The sequence below is a fragment of the Chiloscyllium plagiosum genome, unplaced genomic scaffold (genome assembly GCF_037043375.1).
Source record: "Chiloscyllium plagiosum isolate Xiang-an unplaced genomic scaffold, Cpla_swu_hap1 HiC_scaffold_48, whole genome shotgun sequence".
Taxonomy (NCBI): domain Eukaryota; kingdom Metazoa; phylum Chordata; class Chondrichthyes; order Orectolobiformes; family Hemiscylliidae; genus Chiloscyllium; species Chiloscyllium plagiosum.
In genome coordinates this window covers 33,477,040-33,494,789 of record NW_028270186.1, presented here as the reverse complement: position 1 = coordinate 33,494,789, position 17,750 = coordinate 33,477,040, and the positions used below count along the sequence as shown (strand labels likewise).

The window sequence follows — 17,750 nt, the reverse complement described above, 5'->3', positions numbered from 1 at the left end:
ACCTATGGTTAGCCACTGTCTCCATTGTAAGCTGTTGCCCACCTATATCACTCCACGATTGAAGCTGCCAAGGACACAAACCTTTGGAATATCCTCCCGAACCCCCTCTGTCCGCCTTAAAGATGTATCTAAAAATCGTTCTCTTTAATCAACGTTTCCATCATTCATGAAGCATTTTAGGAGATTTGTCAATGTGAAAGGCTCCATACAATGCAGGTAGTTGTTGTTATTGTCTGACATCAGGAGAAACAGGGATGAGCCCTCTCTCTTTCATACCTGATGAACAACAGCAAAAGCAGGAAGCACTGAGCATGCTCCAGCCCACAATGGACCTCGGATTATTGATGTCAGCGCACGACCAATAAGAATGGGGGAACGGGGGCTAGAGGTGCCAGTTAGTCCTTCAACCAATCGGAGTGAATGAGGGGCGGGACTATACTCAACCACGTGATAAACTTCACTGACAGCACAGTGTTGTTGTGGCCAAGGCATTGGAAATGTGTGAAGGTGAAGGGCAGGGGAAAGGAAAGACATATTGACCAGGAAGAGGAGGAAATTTTCATGGTATGGGATGAGAGGTTTTACAGAACTTGAAAAGGTTTTACAGCACATTCTAAAACGCAAATTTGAAAATCCCAAATTCTGCACCATTTTCCCTCCCTATAATGCATTTTGCACTCCCTGAAATATCAACTGTGTGTTTCTCCCTCCACAGATACCAATGATCAGTGCCAAAGCCCCATTGCCTGTGGAGAAGGTGATGTTTGATTTCCTTGTACAGCTGCAGTTCGTGTGGTGAAGGTGCTCCCACAATGTGTTTGGTAAGAGCTGTTATAGATTATTCACTCAGTAACATTGAAGAGTTGACAATGTATGTGCAAATCAACAACAGTTTGTTTTTTTTTATCATGTTTATAAATCCACAGAAATACTATTGAGAACTTCTGACGTAAGGCCACAGATGGGGATATTAGGTCAGGTGATCAAAAGAATTGCCAAATAAGCAGGTTTTCAGGAATACCTTAAAGGAGGAAAGCAGGTCTGAGGGGTTAGGGTGGGAATTCCAGACCGCGTTGCCTTGGCAACGGTAGAAACAGCCAGACAGTTGAAGCAATCAATAAACTCATCGTTGGGAGTCTGAAAGAAAATGAGTTGTCGGGGTCTCACAGGTTGTGTGGTGCAGGGAGACAGGGGTGTTCACAGCCAGGAATTACATCAAGGGTGAGAATTTGAAATTGTTGCTTGTTAATAGGAGCCTTTTGATGGATCAACAAGTTTTGGTACAAGTGAGCACTTGGGCAGTCGGGTTTTAGACACTCTTGAGATTACATGTAAGTTGAATATGGGAGGCTGGCCAGGAGTGTTTGGATAATGAAGTCTGGAGATAACACAGGGATGGACGAGTATTTCGGTCAATGAGCTGAGACTAGGGTGGAGTTGGGTGATGTCACTAATGTAGAAATAGTGCTTTTGGAGTTGGGCTGCTCCTCCTCCTCATCACTCCCCCTCACCAAATCACATATTGTTCCTTGTTCTATCTGTCTGTCTTTTCTGGTTATGTCCTTCTCTCCCATTCTGCTACAAACTAATATTTGACCCCACCGTTGTTGGAAAACCTGCTCCATCCCGACTCTCCCTTTCCTTTCTGAATTCCTTGTATTTGGTGTCCCTTAAGGATCTCTCCTTGGTCCCTCCTGTTTCTCACCTACATACTTCCAGGAGGTGACATCGTCCAAAAGCACCATGTTAGGTTTCACATGTACACTGACAATGCCCAGCTCTCCCTCCCCATCATCCCTCTCCATTACTCAGTTATCAAACTGCTCATCACGCTCTCACTACGCGATTGGCTGCAATTTCCTGCAACGGACCGTTGCAATGATTGAACCCATTGCCTTCAGTTGCTATTACAAATTACTTTCCCTTACTGCTGAGCCCCTCCCTCTCCCTGGGAACTATCTGAGGCAGAACCGCACCCTTCACAATATTGCTCTCATATCTGACCCCAAGGTGACCTTCAGGCATCTACACAATCACAAACATCAGAAATTCCAATCTCTTAAAATGTTGCTTATCTCCACCTCATTCCAGCTCCATTGCTAATGAAACCCCTGACCCGTGTCGGTGTTGCCTTAAACTTGACGAATCCAAATCAGAACTCATGATTCCGTGACTGACCCAGAATCTGGTTCCAGACTCCCTCATGATGGGAAACATCCTCCCAGTATTTACCCTGTCAAACTCCTTAAGTATCCTGCATGTTACAATGAGATCCCCTCTCATTCTTCCCAAATCCAGTGAGTAGAGTCCCAACTTCTTCAGTCTTTTCTTAAAAAATAATCCCTGCAAACCAGGGATCATCCCAGTCAATTTTCTGTGAAATGCCTCTGATGAAATGACGTATTTCCTTAAATAAAAGGACCAAAACTTCTGTCATTTCTCCAGATGTGGTCTGACTCGCACTTTATAAAGTTACTCTCAGGTATATACTCCAAACAACTTCCTTTAAACTTGTACAGATGTTGTTGGAAATGTTCAGCAGGTCATGCAGCATCTGTGAAGGAAAATCAGTTAAAGTTTCTGGTCTGGTCACCCTTCCTCAGATACGTTAACTCTAATTTATTTTCGCACCTGCTGTTAGACCTGCTAAGCTTTTCCAGAAACTTCTGTTTCTCTTCCTGGTTTCCAGCATCTTCAGTTGTTTCGGTTTTCACATCCTTTAAAATTGCCATCTCTCCTCTAGAATTTGTCATTTCCACATTGGAAAAAAGATTCACATTTGTTTGTTCTCCCCTACCCTGGGAAAAAAGAAACCATGACTAGTCACCCTATCATTGCTCCTCATAATTTTATAAAGTGCGATAAAGCCACCTAAAATGTCCAGTGCTGCAGGGAAATAGCCTCAGCCTATTCAGCCTCTCCCTATGGTTCAAATGTTCCAATACTGGCACCACAAGGTAAAACTTTTCTGAACTCTTGCAAGTTTCCCAACATCTTTCCTGTAACAGGGAGACTGGAATTGAAAGCAGTCTGGGGATTCCAAAAGTGGCCGAGCCAATAAACTGTACAACCGAAACATGATCTCCCAACTCCAATACTCAATGTACTGCCCAATAACAGCTAGCATACAGCACACCACCTTCACCGACCTGTCTACCTTCAACCACACTTTCAAGGAACAATCAACCTACACTGCGTGGTCTGTTTGTTTGTCAACACTTCCCAAGAACTTGTCATTAAGAGGTTTAGTCCTCTTCTGGTAACATCTTTCTGAAATCAGGGAGACCACAATTGAATGCAGTATTCTAAAACTGGCCTCACCAATGCCCTACTCAGCCACAACGTGACCTCCTAACCCCTATACTCAGTGACAGAATCCCTACAGTGTGGAAGCAGGCCTTTCGGCCCATGAGACCATACCAACCATCGGAACAGCATTCCACCCTAACTCTGTAACCTACCATTACCCAAAGCTAATCCAGCTAAAGTGCATGTCTTTGGAATTGTGGGAGGAAATTAAGAGCACCCAGGGAAGCCCACGCAGACACACGGGGAGAATGTGCAAATACCACACAGACAGTGGAATCAAACCAGAGTCCATTTATTGACCAGCACATTCCATTAAAGGTCAGTGTCCCAAATGCCACATTCAGCACCTGATCTCCCCGAAACTCCACTTTCCCGGAACTATGCAGTTGTTCTGAGCCCTTCAGAGGAAATTAAGGTGAGGAGGAGAAAACACGAACAGGGTTGAGTTATAGATCTATAAAATAACTCTCCATCTTCCCCCTCTCTGTTCCCCCCTGCCTCCCCCCACTCTGTCTGGTTCCCCCCCTCCTGTCGGTCAGTCCTTTGTCGGCTCCCCCACCTCGTCGGTCGTCCCTCCCCCGTTGGTCTGTCCCACAATCTGTCGGTCTGTCCCCCCATCTTTTGCCCCCTCGGTGTGTCCCCCCTCTGTCAGTCGCCCCCCTGTCGGTCGCACACCCGTCTCTTTACCCCTCCATCGGTTGCCCCCTTCAGTCTGTTCCCCCTCTTTGTCGGTCGCCCCCCCAACTGTCGGTCGGTCGCCCCCTCTGATCCCCCTGTCTGTTCCCCTCCTCTCTAATCCCGCTTTCTGTCCCCATCCATTTCTGTGCCTCCCCTCTCTATCCCCCCTCTCTGTCCCCACCCATTTCTGTCCCAACCCTCTCGATCCATCCACCCTCTCCTACCCTCCGTCCACCCCCTCTCTGCCTACCCTCCCCTTTCAGCCCCCTAGTTCTGTACTCCCCCCTCCGCAGGGAAAATATCTTGTCTATTTACCCTATCCATGCCCGGCCTGATTTTAAAAATCTCTTTCAGGTCACCGTTCAGCCTCTGACGCTCCAGCGAAAACAGCCTATCCAACCATGGCAACATCCTTGTAATTCTTTTCTGACCCCTTTCAAGTTTGAGAACATCCATCTGATAGGAAGGAGACCAGGATTGAATGGAATATTACAAAAGTTGCCGAATCAATGTCCTGTACAGCCCCAATATGACCTCCCAACCGCTACACTCAATGCTCTGACCAATAAAGGCAAGCAGACCAACTGCTGCCTTCACTATCCTATCTACTTGCTACTCTACTGTCAAGGAACGATGAACCTGCACTCCAAGGACTCTTTGTTTAGCAGCACTCCCCTGGAACTTACTATAAACTGTATAAGTCCTGCTAAAGTTTGCTTTTCCAAAATGCAGCAGCTTGCATTTTTCTTAACTGAACTCCTCCGCCCATTCACCCTTCTGATCCAGATCCCCTTGTACTCTGAGGTAATCTTTTTCACTGTCTGCTACACCTCCCATTTTGATGTCATCTGCAAACTTACTAATAATACCTCTTATGTTCACATCCAAATCATGGATATAAATGGCGAAAAGTAGTGGATCCAGCACCGATCCTTGTGACACTCCACTGGTCACAGGCCTTCAGCCTGAAAAGCACCCTCTGCCTTCTACCTTCGGGCCAGTTCTGTACTCCATGCGATCCAACCTTACTGACAGTCTCCCATGAGGAACATTGTCAAACACGTTACTGAATCCATGTAGATCATGTCCATGCTCTGACCTCAGCAATCCTCTTTGTTACTTCTTCAAAAAAAACTGAGTCAAATTCATGAGATATGATTTCTCATGCACAAAGCTGTTAATAGTATCCAGTATTTAACTCTGTACATTCGGGTCTGCGTTGCCCAGTTATAGGTGTTAATATTCTGGATGAAGTTTAAGTACACCAGCATTTTGTCAGTGAGTCTGTATTGAGTCCTGTTAATGTCACCAACACAGGTGAGTTCCTTTTGAAAGGCAGTCTCTGTATTCCTTGCCCACCAGGAAATAGTGTAAGTGTCCTTACCTCTGGACCAGGAGGATCAGGCTCAGAGTTGTGTAAAAGCATCTTTGAAGAGGCTGATTAGTAAACCTGCCCAAGCCACCAGGCCATGCTGTCTCCCAGCTGTCCCTGCCTGAGCCTCCAAACAGAACCTTCCTGTAGTTTCTCTCCTGTCAGACTCTCCCATTGCTCAGTTTGTCCAGGATCCCCTCTTGCTGCTGCACTGCTCCTGTCCCTCAATGACCTGTCCATCCCCCAGTGTCATCCACATTCATTCACTGTTCACAATCCCATTGACCCAGTCCTCCAGCCACGCCCCCTCCACTCGATAGAGACGGCTCAGTGGTTAGCACTGCTGCCTCACAGCATCAGGTACGCGGGTTAGATTCCGGCCATGAGCGACTGTCTGTGTCGAGTTTGCGTGTGCTCCCCGTGTCTGAGCGGGTTTCCTCCTACAATCCAAAGATGTGCAGGGGAGGTGAATTGGCCATTCTAAATTGCCCATAGTATTATTTACATTAGTTAGGGGGCATGGGTCTGTGTAAGTTACTGTTTGCAGGGTCAGTATGGACTTGTTTGGCCGAAGGGCCTGTTTCCATACTGTAGGGATTCTGATATATTGGGCAGCAGCTGCTGTCAATCACCCGGACTCCTGTATGATCGGGAGCACGTGCTGTAGGAGGGAGACCAGTGCACGGTCGCAGTGCTGGCAACTGTGGGAGTATGTGCAGTCTTGGGTCAGTGCCTGGGAAGGAGGCTGTGGGTGTGAGGAATTAATCTATCATTAGCAGCGTCATCCCTCTGGGAGCAGGACCCAGGGAAATGGCCCCTTTCTTGCTACCCTGACATGTGATCAGACTATCAGTGGTGCAGCGTTTTGCAGAAAATTATCAGAACTCTTTTGTGAAGAGTCAGAGTTGTTATGGAAAGGGACAAGGATGGGCCTGCAATTAGAATTCTAATTTGGCTCATTTTAGTAAGATGGGTCTTGGCCAGAGTTGCAGGAAGCAGTGCATGCAGGATGGTTCTCATCAGGAGCTAGGAAACTGAATTCGAAGAGAGAGTGTGTGAGAACTGGGTGTGGAGGAAAGGAGTGGGGCGATTGGTTTGGATTTCAGTTCACAGAAGAGAGAAATTGTGAGACTGAGGCTTAAAGCTTTGGAGGAACAAGGAAGCTACAGTTTAATACTACAATTGTCTTATGAATTTCCATTCTGTATTAACAGTGGTAACTTGTGTGCTCTGTTGTATGGTACTGAAAGAGTGGATTTGCAGATGAGAAATTCAAATTGAACTTCATGTTCAGATGTGATAGTTACTTGATCCGTGCCGATCTGAATATCATTGGCCTTTTCATCTGGAAGGAAAGGTGTGTATTCTGTCCATGGGCGAATATTCCAAATCTCAGTGTGACTGCAAAAGTACTGAGACACAGCCAAGTCCATGTCAGCATGATGACTGGGGAGAGAGATTCCATTTGTTTTTGAAAGTCTGGAAAATCATGGCACATTTCCCAGGAACAATTAAGCCACAACTTTGCTTTCTAGAAGGACAAGTCTTTAATTAATAATGCAACCAGAAAGACACAAGGATACCTGCACCATGGGAAACACTATGAAAACGGGATTGTTGTAAAGGAGTTCATTCTCGATCATGGATTCTAATCCATTGACATTGTCACGTCGGTTCCAGCGCTGTGGGGAAATTGTGTTGCATTATTTTCAGTACACATTATACCTTACATAAGGGCATCAGTTTAATTTAGTTTCACAGCTTTTTAACAGGTGCAGAGAAGGATCAACTCTATATATGACAGGTCCATTCATAAGTTTGATAACAGCACGGAAGAAATTGTTCCTGAATCCATTGGTGCGTATTTTCAAACATTTGCATCTTCTGTCCGTTGGAAGACGTTGGGAAAGAGCATTGCGGTGGGGGGAGGGGCCTTTGATTGTGTTGGCTGCATTCCTGAAGCAGTAGGAATCCAAGTCCGAGTCAATGGAAGGAAATGTGATTTGCGTGATGGATTGGGTTAGGTACACGCAACTCTGCAATTTCTTGCAGTACGGCCAGAGCAGTTACCATACGAAGTGTCTGGATAGAATGTTTTCTGCGGTGCAATGTTAAAATTGGTCAGAGTCATTGCCAGAATGCTAAATTTTCTTCCCCGTCTGAGGAGGCAGATGCATTGATGTGCTTACTTGGCTGTAGAGTTGACATGGATAGACTGATTATTTGTAATATTTATTATTGGGAACTTGAAGCTGTCCATCACCTCCAACTCAGCACCAATGACAGAGAGCAGTGTGTGTCCTTCAGTCCAATACCTGAAGTCAATGGCCAGTTCCCAATGCTGAAATTGAGGGAAAGATTGTTGTCTTTACACTATGTCAGTAAGCTCTATTTCCTGTAGGAGAAAGTGAGGACTGCAGATGCTGGAGATCAGGGCTGAAAAATGTGTTGCTGGAAAAGCACAGCAGGTTAGGCAGCATCCAAGGAACAGTAGAATCGACCTTTCGGGCATAAGCCCTTCTTCATGAATGAGGAGTGTGTGCCAAGCAGGCTAAGATAAAAGGTACGGAGGAGGGACTTGGGGGAGGGGCGTTGGGAATGCATAGTTTGAAGGAGGTTAAGGTGAGGGTGATAGGGCGGAGAGAGGGTGGGGCGGAGAGGTCAGGAAGAAGATTGCAGGTCAAGAAGGTGGTGCTGAGTCTGAGGATTGGCACTGAGATTAGGTGGGGGAGGGGAAATGAGGAAGCTGGAGATATCTGCATTCATCTCTTGTGGTTGGAGGGTTATTAGGTGGAAGATGAGGTGCTCTTCATCCAGGCGTCAGTTGCCATGGACTGGCGATGGAGAAGGCCAAGGACCTGCATGTCCTTGGCGGAGTGGGAGGGGGAGTTAAAGTGTTCAGCCACAGGGCGGCTGGGTTGTTTGGTGCGGGTGTCCCAGAGGTGTTCTCTGAAATGTTCTGCCAGGAAGCGGCCTGTCTCCCCAATATAGAGGAGGCCACATCGGGTGCAGTGGATGCAGTAAATATTGTGTGTGGAGGTGCAGATGAATTCATGACGAATATGGGAGGATCCATTGGGACCTTGGAGGGAAGTGAGGGGGAGGTGTGGCCGCAAGTTTTCCATTTCTTGCGGATGCAGGGGAAGGTGCTGGGAGTGGAGGTTGGGTTGGTGGGTGATGTGAAATTGACGAGGGAGTCGCGGAGGGAGTGGTCTTTCGAGAACGCTTGTAGGGGAGGGGAGGGAAACATATCCTTGGTGGTGGGGTCTGTTTGGAGGTGGCAGAAATAACGAAGGATGATACGATATCTGGAGGTTGGTGGGGTAGTAGGTGAGGACCAGTGGGGTTCTGTCCTGGTGGCGATTGGAGGGGCGGGGTTCAAGGGCGGAGGAGCAGGAAGTGGAGGAGATGCAGTGGAGAGTATCGTCAATCACGTCTGAGGGGAAATTGCGGTCTTTGAAGGAGGCCATCTGGGTTGTTCGGTATTGGAATTGGTCTGCCTGGGAGCAGATGCGGTGGAGGTGAAGGAATTGAGAATATGGGATGGCGTTTTTACAGGGGGCAGGGTGGGAGGAGGTGTAATCTAGGTCGGTTTTGAGACCTACCCACTATCGTGGTGTCATTAGTAAATCTGTAAATGGAGTGAGAGCTGAATTTGGCGGTACACTCAAAAGAGGGTAAGAAATATTGAAGGGGGCTGAGTACACAGCCTTGAAGGGCATCAGTATTGTGTATTATTGAAGAGGAGGAGTTTCTAGCTATCCTCATTCATTGTGATGTGCAGGTCAGAAAGTTAAAGATCCAGTTCTCGATGTGAGGAAAGTCCTAGGACTCAGAAATGTCAATGACTCTTGTTGGCATGAGGGTCTTCAAGGCAGAGCTAAAGCCAATATACAGAAGTCTGATGTAGGTGTCCATGTTATCCAGATGTTCCAAAGAGAAGTGCCAGAGAGATGGGGTCTGCATAGATCTAGTACGATCGTGGCGAATTACCGAGGACCTGAGCAATGTGGGAGTTAATGTTTGCTATTCCTAACCTCTTAAAGCACTTCATAGATGAGATCGGTCATGATTGTATTAAAAATCGGAGCAGAGTCGAGGAGCCGAATTCCAGATTCATGTTCCTATTTCTTGTGTTCATTTGTTCCTCATAGCTCACAGGGAAACATGTAAATGAATGGTCCTGGCAGACAATGAAGATCCACACACACAAATCCCATTTCTCGGCTATCAGCCCATCGTCCAGATGATTTCAGCAATGCATGGGATTATTGAAATACCACATAGGTAATATAAATGCTTATGGTTCAAACTTTCTTCCTAGTAATGAGAGTGTGTGAGACTTTCCGTTTTTCTGGGTGCATGGTAGCAGACTGTAAAATGAACCTCAGCAGGAACTGCAAAGAGGAGGATATCAGAATAAGGAGCACAACCAGTCCAAGAGCTGCAAATGTTGTTAGGAAGAGGACGACCTGCACAAGAACTACCCAAGACAGGGGAGGGGGGGGGGCCTGGGAGTGAGGGTGTCGATCCAATATTACCAGACGTGTTAACGTGAGTTGATCACTCAATGAATTAATTAACATTTGATGAAGAAATGTATCTGACTCTCTGTCACTGTCAGTCCCTCATTTTTTAAACTGATATAATACCGCCCTCTGCTGGCCTCCCAGTGTCACTGTACAAGCAGCAGATTTTTTTTTTCTCTCTGGGACACTTTGCTCCTGTCCCTGTACATTCTATTATTTCTGACATTCTCACAATGCGCTGAATGACGCAAAGGCGCAAGCGGCTGCGCAGTGACGTCACAAAAAGAATCGTCACAAAAAGAATGGCCACAACCAGCGGGGAAGGTCTGACACCGAGGAAGCGAGAGGAGGCAACAGGTGACTCGTGCCGGGGCCGTGAGCTGAGGGAGAGCGATCCCCTCTGGCCACCACGAGAGGAACCAGCAACCACTTTCTGAATGAAAGCAACTAGTTATTTTTGGAGAACTACGTCGTTTATTCTTATTTCCGTAACAAGGCAGCACGCACCCCCTGAAATACTTCAATACTATAGTACAGGAAATGTATCAATGTTAGGAACCACAGAACGATGAAAAGGTTTAACATTGTTGCTTGGGCAGACTTTCAGCAGTGGCCCTGTTTACTGCCTCCCTCCATTTTCAAATCGAAAAGTTACATTTGTTGCTTCCGAGTTTAAATGAACCTTCTCTGAATTTAATGAAGGAAAACAAAAGAAGTGGAGAGCAATAGTGATAGGGGGATTGCATTGTTCGGGCATCAGGCAGATGTCTGTGACAGTGTAGATGCGACACCAGCTGGCACGCTGCCTCCCTGGTTGCAGAGTCTGGGATGTCACTGAGTGGCTGAAGGACAGTCTGAAAAGGATACTAGCAAATATAAGATGTGGCAACGGATGGAGCCTTGAAAACAGTATATCGGAAGCTGTGAGATCAATTGACAACACAGGGTTAAATACAGAGAGGGAGAGAGAGAGAGTGGAAGGGAGAGGGGGAGAGCAAGAGGGGACGAGAGAAGGGGAGACACAGGGGGCAGAGAGAAGGGGAGGGGAGGCTGGGGGAGAGATGGGGCAGAGGGGGGGGCGCAAGAGGGGAGCGAGATAGGGGAAAGGGGTGAGAATGATAGGGGAAAGAGGGGGCGAGAGAGGAGGGAGGGGGAGAATGAGAGGGAGAGAGAGATGGGGAGAGATTGACACAGGGAGTGAGGGGTGAGAAAGAGAGGTAGAGAGAGGGGGGAGTGAGAGGCGGTAGAGGGATGGGGTCGAGAGAGGGAGAGAATAACACGGGGAGTGAGGGGTGAGAGAGATGGGGAGTGAGAGGAGGAAGTGTGGGGGGGAGTGAGGGGGGAAGAGAAAGACGGTAGAGAGATGGGGGAGAGAGAGGGGGATGCAGAGGGGGGGAAACAGACAGAAGGATAGAGAGAGGGGGGAGAGAGAGTGGAAGGGAGAGTGGGAGAACGAGAGGGGACGAGAGAAAGGGAGACAAAGGGGGCAGAGAGAAGGGGAGGGGAGGCTGGGGGAGAGAGGGACAGAGAGGCGGGCGAAAAGAGGGGAGCGAGATATGGGGAGAGGGGTGAGAATGATAGGGGAGAGAGGGCGCGAGAGAGGAGGGTGGGGAAGAATGAGAGAGGGGAGAGAGTGGGGGAGAGAGGGAGAGAATGACACGGGGAGTGAGGGGAGAGAAAGAGGGGGAGAGAGATGTGGAGAGGGGGGGAGTGAGAGGCGGTAGAGGGATGGGGTCGAGAGAGGGGGGGAGAGAGGGAGAGAATGACACGGGGAGTGAGGGGAGAGAAAGAGGGGGAGAGAGATGTGGAGAGGGGGGGAGTGAGAGGCGGTAGAGGGATGGGGTCGAGAGAGGGGGGGAGAGAGGGAGAGAATAACACGGGGATTGAGGGGTGAGAGAGTAGGGGAGACAGAAGGGGGAGTGAGAGATGGGTCGGGGGGGAGTGAGAGGGGGAGAGAGAGAGGGAGTAGAAAGATGGGGTAGAGAGAGAGGGAGAGACAAGGGGGAGAGGGGCGAGAGAGGGGGAAAGTGGGGAGAGAGAGAGGGGGGCGAGAGAGGCGGGCGTGAGAGAGAGGGGGGCGTGTGAGAGAGGGGGAGAGAGCAGAATAGAGAGGGCGAGAGAGGGGAATAGAGGGGGCGAGAGAGAGGGGGAGGGAGAAGGTGCAGGACAGAGGGCAAGAGTGCAATGAAGAAGGGACAACAACACTGGCCTTGCCAGCAGTGCTGACATCCAGTGAAAAACAAAATGTTGAAAAGCCTGACCCGTCATCAGTCTGCTACAGAACCCTGAGCTCCAAACCTAACAGCACGCGAGGGTTGATATGTTCATGTTTACCCAGCAGACTTCAGTGGCTCAAGGCAGCTCACCACCGTGACCATTTCGAGAATGAGGGAAAGGTAACAAATACCAGCATTACCGGAAACATCTAAATTCAAAGAACGAATTTAAAAATCTGAAACAAAAAATCAAAATTGACTTCATTCTACTAAATCCACAACAGTGTTATGGGGAATGATGGTGTGAATACCTAGATTCTGGACAACAGGGTCACTGCAATGAGAAAAGACTCTGGTTTTCCTCCCTTCTCTGGAAAGGATTACTGGAAGGAGCTGCACATTCTAACATCACATTTTTGAAAGGCTATTCAGCTTCACATCGCTGCATAGGTCAGCGCCTCCCTTTTTCTGGGGCTCCAACCAGGCCAGCTCTGTTTTGGGCTTTTCCTTCAAGGCTTGTCCTCGCAGCCTAAGGAGTGACACCTGGTGCTGTGCACGCAGCTCCTCCTCCTCCATGTACTGTTACACCATCTCCACGGTGAATGGAGAGAAACTGGCTTGTCTCCCCGAGAAGGGCATGCTCAAATAATACTGGACAGTTAAAGACAGGAAGACAAACAGTACACAGTGAAGTGAGCTGCTTCCCCTGACTCAAGTAAAACTTGCTCAGTAATCCACGAAAACACCGGACTGAGTGCAGACAACAGCAACACTTAAAAAATAGTTGGAGTATCATCAGACATGCTAATCATGCTGCATCACAAGTGATCCCATCAAACTATCCCAATATTTATCAGGATTAGTAAATGTTGGCTGTGTCATTTCATCATCTGTGAAACACTAAGACCGGCGAAGTCCTTCATACTGATAATATTCTGGCCAGGACTCCAGTCACTAATTTGCTGCCAGGTTCTGACAAATAACCAGAAACACAACAGGAGTTGCCCTTGCAGAGAATAAGGGTGCCATGGTTACATCATCATCAGAACACGAGGAGGCTATTTAGCTTCTTGAGCCTATTCCACCATCCACCCAAATCATGGTAATCTTCATCATCATGACAAATCCCTGTCTTTGTCTCATAATCCTTCAGTATTTTCATTCAAAATCTACTAACCTCAGATTTAAAACTCGCAAATGATTTCCAATCAATCGCTGTTTGTGAAACTTTATCAAACTTTACCCATTTCTGTGTATAAAAGTGTTCCCCGTTATCACACCTCAATGTTCTGACTCTTACACTTTATCTGTTTAATCTTTCTTCTTAAGTTAAGCCTTGGAATCCAAGTATCACTTCAGTAAATCTACACTGCACTTCCACTCAGAGTGATACTCTCCTTAAGCCATGGTGCCCAGCCCTGTCAGCTTGGTCTAACTAGGTTCTGATTTGCTGATGCACGACGTCTCAGCCTTTGGTTTCTAGTCTTCGGTAGAGATCAATGTCAACATTCCACTGGCCTGTTGATTACTTTTCTGAACAAGTTTGTGACATATTCATAAACTATACAGCTGGATCAATCCCACCAAGTTTGTTTGGACTCCACTCTCTCTCTCTCTATTTTCACAATCAAGAAACATTTTATTTTGATCCAACCTCTCACTTGCCGACACAAACTCATCTGTCGTTATTTTCATTTACTGAATCTATCAAGATTGCTTTCTACTGCTATGCTTCATCTACCTACACTTGAAATCGCTGTAATCTGTAGAGTGGCCCCAAATTTTGATTGTGGCTTTCCTTTCATTATGAATAGCGAATAATTAGGGCTCCAACCTCGATCCTTGCAGGATATCACTAACCATATCCTTCCAATTAGAATACCTCTTATTATCTGCACAAATGTTTCTTGTACAAATCAAATTCCTCTGCAAACACCCCCTTTCTTTTCTATCTTATTATCACCTTTAATGGACAGTAGAAAAGTGTAAATTCAGGAACATTCTTAGCAGTCAGATTTAGCTTGTGTGTACCTGATTGGGTGAGCAAGGAATCCCAGTAAATATTAATCTTTGTCTTCACTGCATGGGAACTCGATCACAAAGATTAACAATGTGAAGTATTTATCCTTCTTCAAGATTTATAAACTCTGGGCACATTATTACTGAGTAGTACTCAATTTCTTTTCAAAAACTCAGGCCCTGCCCAACTGTTGGCTCACACCCGTTACACCATATGGTCCTCGTCCTCTCCAACTGAATCTCCTGGCAAGATACCTCGAACATGGAGAGGACCAACTATTCCAAGCACTGAGATCCCAGTAATTGTTACCACCACTCACCCTAATCCATTGGAGAGGCCATTGGTCCAGCACTATGTCCTCATCTGAGTCATCCTGCTGGCTGCGTTTCCTCCCCATATTAAAGCGGTTATGGCTCTCTGATGGCAGAAGGGAATGGAAGGATTTCTCTTCAATCTTTTGTCATTGACTCGTCGAACTTAAGGGAGTACTCAGTGGCAACAGAAGCAGAGTCTGGAGAGACAATAAATGATTGACATTTTTCTTTGTTATTTTCCATTGCTCACTGAAAGGTTTAGAACTTGAACTTCAAATTTAGGGCTGAGCTAGAATCCTTGGATTAATCATCTGCTCAAGGAGGTGATTAATCCAATATATTCTTCTGCTTTAACATTCTAACTATAGTCCCATTCCAGTTTAGCGAACTACTACCTTATACCCTTGTAACTGCCTTTAAGTTTAGATACTAGTTGAAGAACCAAATTCCTCACCCTCAAGCTAAATTCTATCATGCTGCATTGCATCTTACCAAAAGGGTCTTTTACTTTGAGCTCATTAATCAATCACATTATCAGGTCTAAAATAGCTGTTCCCTGATTGGTTCCAGGGCATCTGTTCTGTGAAATTGCACAGAGCAGTCTACCTCAAATAGCTTCAGAAGGTAACATAAGCTGAGTGCGCAATACAATTTTAACTAACAGAGAACCCTCTGAATACCAGGATTCTGTTAGATCCCCCAAATTACTCAGAGCATGGAATCCCTAATTTGTGGAAACAGGCCCTTCAGCCCAACAAATCCACACCAACCCTCCAAAGAGTATCCCAAACAAACCTATTCCTCAACGTTTACCCCTGATTAATGCACCGAAACTGTGCATCGCTGGACACTATGGCAATTTAGCATGACCAATTCACCTAACCTGCAGTTCTTTGGATTGTGGGTTCGCAGCCCTGGTTCGCAGTTGCTTCATGAAGTCTGAATGTTGCTGCCTCTATTAGTCCAACAGCACTGTCACTGACCCAGGAGCTGTCCCCCCAGATCGGTTTGTGGCAGTCAGAGATCCTGCTACAACCTGCGCACATGCCAACCCAGTCATCTCAATCAGAAAGAATTAGTACAGCACAGAATAGAAGACCAGTTGGATCACATTGTGCTTTTGAAATCAGAGGCCCCTATTCAACCCATCACAACTGTGCCACCTTTTTAAAATAGCTATTTGGCTAGATCCCTGCTCTCACAGTAATGCAAATAATTTCTTTTTGCAAATATTCAAATTAAGTTTGGAAATTAACAGTGAATCAGCTGCCACCTCCTTTGCAGATGATCTCAGCTCTTCTTTGAAACAGCAAAACCCAATGAGAACATTAAGGCATCCAACGTTTAAAAAAAATCACATGCTCAGTCACTGTAATATGATGAGTTTTGTTTTACATAATTCTTAGCAAAAGTTAATTTGAAGCAAAAAGGAGAACTCGAAGAGAAAGGTGAACCGCCCGTGGGTAATAAAGGCAGTCAAGGGCAGTACCCATAAGGAAAAGAATGACATAGCCGCGGATGACTAAAAAGAGGAAAACTGATCATGTAACTAAATTGGCAAGAAGCAAAAATGAATGGCAAGAGTTGTACAGGTATATAAAAATTGAATATCTAAAGTCAGCATCGAACCCTTGGAGGCTCTGACTGTGGAATTGATAATGGGTACAAGGTAACAGCAGATAATTTAAAACTATATTTTATATTGATCTTCATGAAGGAGGATACCGTTATCATCCCAAAGGTAGCAAATAAGCAAGTTAATCATGGGTAGAAAAATGTTATAACAGTCTTTGTCACAAGGGACAAAGTATTGACCAAGTAATAGGACTAAAGGCAGACAGGACCTAATGGCCTGGATCAAACATTTTTAAGGCAACTGACTGCAGAGATATTCAAGGCATCGATTGGAATATTCCAGAATCAGGGGATACTGGAAGCATCCAGTGGATTGATGAACATGTTCAAGAAGGGAAGTGAAACAGAAATCAAGAAACTGTAGACTAGTTAGTTTAGTATCTGCTTTTGTAATACGGCAGAGTCGAATATTAAAGTAATAAATAGCAGGACATTTGGTAAAGCTTATCATTAAACATGGTAGACTGGTTTTGTGAAAGAGACACTATGACAAGTTTGCGACAGTTCAATGAGGAGATAACAAGCAGGGCTGATAAAGGGCAATCCAATGAAGTTCTGTATTTGGATTTTAAAAATGCAAATGATAAGGTGCTTCAGAAAAGTTAATTGCATAATACAGGACCTCACTGTGTCAGGGGCAATGTATTTGCATGGAGTGAGGATTGGTTAACCACACTGGCTGTTGCTGAGGCCTCACTTGGAGTACTGTATACAATGTTAGCTCCCATATTTAATAAGGGATAAACCAGTATTGGAGACCATTCAAAAAACATTCAGCTAGCTGCTTCGAGGACGAAAAGGTTGACCTATCAAGAATAGCTAAACAGGTTAGGTCATTATTCAATTGAATCTCGACAAACAGATTACATACAGTGTGGAAACAGGCCCTTTGGCCCAACAAGTCCACACCGATCCACCGAAGCACAACCCACCCAGACCCATTCCCCTACATTTACCCCTTCACCTCACACTACAGGCAATTTAGCATTGCCAATTCACCTAACCTGCATTTTTTTGGATTGTGGGAGGATACTGGAGCACCCAGAGGAAACCCACGTAGACAACATGCAAACTCCACACAGAGAGTCACCTGAGGCAGGAATTAAACCCAAGTCTCTGGCACTGTGATACATCATTGCTAACCACTGTGCCACCCACATAATATAAGGGGTGATCTTATGGAAACAAGATTCTGAGGAGCTTGACAGGGTAGATGTTGACTAGATCTTCTAGCACCAATGAAGTCTCAAACCAGGGGACATTACATAATGGAAAATTCATTTTGTAAAACATGTAAAGAATTTTTTTATCTCAGTGAATGGCCAGAATTTTCTAGCCCAAATAATTGTGAAAGCTAAATGTGGTAGGGGAATGGATCTGGTTGGGTTACTCTTCAGAGGGTCAGTGTGGCTTGTTGGGCCGAAGGACTTGTTTCCACACAGTAGGGAATTTATGATTCTATCTCAAATTATTTTAAAAGAGGGCAGATAGATTTTTGAAATATTGAGCAGTTGAGGGCTATGCAGATCAAGCATAAAAGAGGTGTTGAGGTCTGGGTTGGCCCAGCCATGATCTGATAGAATGGGGGGAACAAGCTGGAGGGGATGAATGCTCCGATTCCTTGAGGCTCCATTTCATGTTTTTTTTTGTTTCCAAAGAAGAGTGTGATACAATGTG

At 46.0% G+C, this 17,750-nt stretch overlaps 1 long non-coding RNA gene across 7 annotated transcripts in view; it reads left to right on the top strand.

Annotated features, from left to right (window-relative positions):
- Positions 1–712: 712 nt before the first annotated feature.
- Positions 713–17,750, top strand: part of LOC122546437 (uncharacterized) — a 44,123-nt gene continuing 27,085 nt past the window's right edge. For 6 of the 7 annotated variants that reach the window (XR_015754796.1, XR_015754794.1, XR_015754795.1 and 3 more), the window contains exons 1-3: positions 713–821; positions 4,342–7,216; positions 9,514–9,646. This is a non-coding gene — a long non-coding RNA (uncharacterized LOC122546437). The remainder of the gene's footprint in view (positions 822–4,341; positions 7,217–9,513; positions 9,647–17,750) is intronic. The other variant, XR_015754793.1, reaches the window with a different exon arrangement.